This window comes from Urocitellus parryii, chromosome 10, assembly GCF_045843805.1.
Source record: "Urocitellus parryii isolate mUroPar1 chromosome 10, mUroPar1.hap1, whole genome shotgun sequence".
Lineage (NCBI taxonomy): Eukaryota > Metazoa > Chordata > Mammalia > Rodentia > Sciuridae > Urocitellus > Urocitellus parryii.
In genome coordinates this window covers 22,650,324-22,655,773 of record NC_135540.1, presented here as the reverse complement: position 1 = coordinate 22,655,773, position 5,450 = coordinate 22,650,324, and the positions used below count along the sequence as shown (strand labels likewise).

General features: G+C 42.0%; 1 protein-coding gene across 2 annotated transcripts in view; it reads left to right on the top strand.

The window, feature by feature from the left end:
• The window catches only part of Nr3c2 (nuclear receptor subfamily 3 group C member 2), a 324,444-nt gene that overhangs the window by 217,977 nt on the left and 101,017 nt on the right, over positions 1 to 5,450 (top strand). The window lies entirely within an intron of this gene.

Genomic DNA, 5,450 nt, shown 5'->3' with positions numbered 1-5,450 from the left:
TTTCCCAGGTTGTTTGAACCAGTTCAAGAGCAGTTAAACAAGGTTATGTAAGTGACATGTGATGTAGCCCAAAATAGTGACTGCAAACACAGGCTGCTGTTGCTGGGCAGTTGTCAACTGCTTAAAAAAAAAAAAAGAAAGAAAGAAAGAATGAAAGAAAAGAAAAAAAGAAAGAAAATCCTCCAGCTGGCCGACAAATGGACCTTTAAACATGAAAATGAGATTTAAGCAAAAAGTTAATCTTAAGAGGGATTTGGGAGTTGGTGAAGTTGCCTTTAAGATGTTGAAAATGACTTAAAAAGGAAATTTACATTGCACATGAGGTCTGGTTATTGCAGAGTATCTAGCAGTAGTGAAGTGAAGAGGTATTCTGAACAAGTTTGGTTATCTTGCGACAGCACTTAGTTCTCATGTTTTAATGAACAGCACCATCAACCAAACCCTCAGACTTGCTGACTTCGGGCACATAACAAATTAGTAAGCAATATATCATTCATCTAGTCATAAATATTAAACTATTTTATAAATTACTGTCCCTTTTAATTAAACTTTCTTATAGCTTCAAGGTGTGAAAAAGAAAATTCTATTTCATATAACAAGGTTAGCATAAAATAACGTTGCACAAAAAGAAAATTCAGTGGCGGAATTTCGGATAAGATTGATTTTTGAAAGGAAAACCAAGCAGCAACAAATGGGCTTTAAAATATGTCTCGGTTGCCAGGTTTGTACCCCACCATTTGGATTTCCAGTGGCCATTTTCTTTGGGGTCCCTGCCTTTTAATGTGGACATTGGGGGAATTAAGAATCAAGATAAGTATGAAGCGGGCTGAGGAGGAACCTTAGGATCCTTGCTGCAGGATTCCTGCTCAGGAACTCAGTGTTGTGTGTGCCCCTGCTGTTGAGATCTGCATCTTAGAGACTCCGTATTGGTCTGTCTCCTAATCCTTAAGGGACCTGTTAACTGGTGCTGTATTTCTCCACCCAGATTCTGAACAGATTGAAAAAACAAAGGAGTGGCTGGAGGAAGATAAAATATCAGCCTTTTTTGGGTAAATAAGTCAAAGGCTGGGACTTGGTGGTAAGAGCGAGGAAAGACCTGCAGCCTGAGTCCCAGATAGGCCCTGGCACAGCTGGATCAGGTTGGGCCAGCTGAGGCTGAGGGTTCCCCAGAGGTTGAGCATCTCCCTGCTCCCTGGGGGAGTTCCCCCCCAAGGAGAAGACAGTGCTGGAGTGAGCAAACCAGATTTCCTCTTCTCAAACCTAGGAATCCAAGCAAAGCAAGCAGAGAGGGGAGAGAGAGGCCTGAGGTGTGGCACCTTAAAGCTTCCTTCCCTGGAAGGAAACATCAAGACTAGGGCACAAATTTTCCCATCTTTGGACTCTCCCAGCCCTGTTTCCTCGGGGAACTCAGCAAGAATCAGGCAGTGGAGCAGGGACCAGTGATGGTTCAGTGTATTCTTACTTTCTGCAATGAGGCTCCCATATGTAAAGAGCAATGTGTTTAAAAAATAAATAAACAAACAAAAAAACATAGAATTTGGAGCATTCAGTTCCGCCTGTAATCCCTTTAATCCCTGGCCTGGTTAAATGGCTGTTGATAAGATCGAGTTCAAATACCTCCTCTGTGAACTCTTCCTTAAAGGTTCTTGAGAGTGTTGGTAGGTGTTCACCAAGGTTTTAAGGCCCCTAGAACCTGATGCTTTTCATATTTAATTTTCCCGAGGACTTCAGTGACTTCCTTGATAGAAGCACACTACACTCATTGTCAGCCATGCTTATGAAGAGGAGAGAGTTTTTCCAGATGCAGGGAGAGGAGCACTGATGGAGTTGAGAGAGGTGTTTGTATTCAATCAGGACCAACCTGTGTCTGCACATGTCAGTAGAGGTACAGACACCCCAAGGACCAGGGATCTGAGTTTCTTCAAACTAAGGCCAGAAATATAGTAACAACAAAACACCAAACTAAAAGCACCAATAAAAGTAATCCAAAGGTATTGGATCATATGCCTCTGATCCAAACTGCAGTTACTTCTTCTGAAATGGTGATAAGTTTGGGTAAGCATGACTTTGAGCCATGCCCTATCTTTCTCCCCACCACATGCATCAGTGGCTCATTGCAATGTTGAACACGATGCTAAGGTCCTAGAAGGCCTTTAGACAGAAAGATGACACAGTCAGATTAGTGGTTCAGAAGATCTCTGCTTAGACTGTGGGATTGATGGATAAACCTCTGTGGAGGCCAGGTCTCCAGTAGAGTACCTCCTGAGCCACAGCCAGGTACCCACAGAAGTCAGCACCAGGAAAATTCCTTGAGTTCATTTCAACCAGAGGAGCTTTTGTTTGTTTGTTTGTTTGTTTTTGGTTTTTGTTTGTCTTTTAATGAAGACTCTGTAAGAGTTAATTTTAAAAAAAGTTTAAGACTTAGAAGGAATAGCATAGTAAAGGCCCATAGATTGTTTACATTGTAATAATAATGATAATATGGTAATATACAGGAATGCTTGATGGTAATATTGAATCCTTACTGTATGCCACCAGCTCTTTCAATTGCTTTGTGTGATTAGTCCTTTCAATAATTCATAAGGGTAGGTACATTTATAATCCCCATATAACAAAATCAGGAAACTGAGGCACAGCAATGGTAAGTAACTAGTCTGAAGTCATGCAAATAAAGCAAGGCTTCAACCTCCACAGTTCAGATTTTTACCTAAAAGAACCTGAAATGAAGAGAGAAAGTGCCAGATGACATAATAGGATTCAAGAAAAACTCAGGAGAGAGAATCATTGGGATGTTGTGACCAAATGAACATAGAGGATTGGAGGGATGGGGGTGTAAATCAAAGGTGATCCTGAGGTTTCCCAAACAACTGTCAGCAGATTTAAAATTGGGAATATAGCGGGGCTGAAAGGGGGTAAGGTTATTGAATTTGGATTGTGAACATAGGGAACTGGAGAGTTTCAAGATATTCAGTTCAAGACATTTCATGAATAGATGAACATGTAGGTCTGAAACCCTTAGGAGTGTATTAGTCAGCTTTCCATTCCTGTGACAAAATCAAATTAAAGAGGGAAATGTTTATTTTGTCTCATGGTGACAGAGGTTTCAGTTCATGGCCACTTGACCCTGTTGCTTTGGGCCTGTGGAAGTACAGTGCATCATGGTGGGAGTCCACGTCAAAGTTCTGTTCAGTGGTGATGTCCAGGAAGCAGAGAGAGAGAGAGGGAGGTTCCAGGGTCCCAGTATCCCCTTCAAGGACCTCCCCCTAGGCCCCACCTCTCAAAGGTTCCACTTCCTCCCAGTAGCACCACAGACTGGGGACCAAGCCTTTACTACACGGGCCTTTGGGGGACACTCCAGATCAGAAAACCGAGGAAAGGGCTTCATATTTGAAGCTTTAGAAGCCTCTGGACACCCTCCAGGTACCACATTATGTAGGTAACTGCTCACTCCTCGGTACTCCTGCATATTTAACTGGGGTTGCACCTCTCCCTGGGCCAGTCCTTTGGGATGGATGCTCTACACCTGTCCTCTCTGTTATTCAAATTTAAAACACTCTTTAAGGCCTACCTCAGATGTTTCCTTTCTGTGTAAAGGCTTCTTCACTCCCAACTCAGATGAATCACTTCCTTCTTTAAAGTCACACCACATCAGTACCACATGGTTTATTTTAATTGTCTCAATTTCTCCAATCTCACCCCACTCCTTAGAATATAGGGTCTTGGAGGCAATGGATTACATTTTACCTCCTATGCCCTGCTTGAAAATCTTTGTGTGGACTGGGGATATAGCTCAGTGGTTGAGCACCAACCTAGCATGCATCAGGCCCTGCTGGGTACAATCCCCAAAATTGCAAAATAAATAAATTAATAAATAACTTTGTTGAATGGAGTTAAATCATTGTCTGGAAACATACTTTAAATCCCATAACCTCTTTTTCTTCTTCCCCACATCCTTGGTCCTCAACCTGCTTGTCTGTGAATATCTGTTACTGTACCTTCTCATGTGCTGGGATTCCCTCAAAGAAATCAGTCTCCTGAACATGTTTACCTTCTAACTTTTCAGGTTTAATTTTAATAATACTGGAAAATGGGATCTCAAGATCAACAATACAAGGAACATATCACTTTTCAGAATCTTATACCACACTTCTAGTCTTGGACCTTAGTCTGGATTTCTTAGCTGAGCCACAGACAGATTGTAGAGTGTCAGCTTTTTGTCCTGTGTTTACTCTAGGGATCTATCTCAACACTCTCACTTTGTTGCCAGCTTTCAGAGAAAGTTAAGTCTTAAAGATGGGATCCAAAGTGAATAGTATTTGCCTTGTCTCAATGGGCCTTTTTGGTCTCGAGGTCTTCCTCACTCAGTGACAGGTTCTGCTCCTTCAGGAAGTTCTGGCTCACTTATATTCAATTAAGAGTTGACCATAATTTTTTCTTTGAATTTTCTTACCCGACTTATTTTAATAGAAGATGGGTGAGGACGTCACTACCACCATTTTGTATTTTTGAGTTCTTACGTCAAGCCAGACTTTGTGATTCTTGTTTTATGTTTGAATTCATTTGATTCCATGTGACATCTGACAAAGTAGACATGAGTTTTATAGACTCAGAAACATTAGCACCCTGGCTGAGAGCGAGAGCTCCCAGGGACAGGGCTGGGGATCAGAGCCCACGTGGTTCTGGTTACAAAGCTGAGGCCACCTTCCCACTGCCTTCTGCCCCTGCCTCTGATTTCCACTTCTGTGTTCCTGTGTTAACTGTGCTGGAAGGCCTACATGTCACCCCATCTGCATTTTTTCATTTGGGGCCTGCTCATGTCGCACGGAAAGTTGGTTCTTGATTTCAAAGTAATCAAAAACAATTTAAAGATGAGTTTTGTTGCCTTCCGGAACTTTTTAAAATAACGTAGTTCACTTTCAAACACTTAATAATTGTTCTGTAATTAAGAGCAGTATCAGAGTTTATAGCAATAGAACAAAAAAATCAGTATCTTAGATTTATTTTTTAGTTATGCACTCAACACTGTTTTGGTCTTTGAGTCTCTAGGGTGTTTTCCTTAAGTACCTACAAGTGCTTGGGTTTCCTATAAGTCTGTGACTTGGTATGGCCCGTGTACTATTGACCTAAGTGTCTTGGTACTCCATTCGTATTTATTCGGGCTCTGGGAGCTTCCTGTCTTCTAGAATGACTTCTCTCCAAAACCCCGCCACAGCCTCAGATGGAAATACAAGAAGCTGTGCACACAGGTGGATGAGTGCTTCAAGTTCCCTGAACCTTAGCAGACCATTCGCATTCTTAAAACAAGATGTTTTTAAATCCGGGTGACTCAGTAACAGCTACAGTGTCAGCACCTCACCATCTTCAGTAGGGAACGATGTGGACTGTAGTGGGGGGAGGATTTAGGACCCAGGACACCCAAAAAGCGCAGAATCTCAGATTGAGAAGGGTTA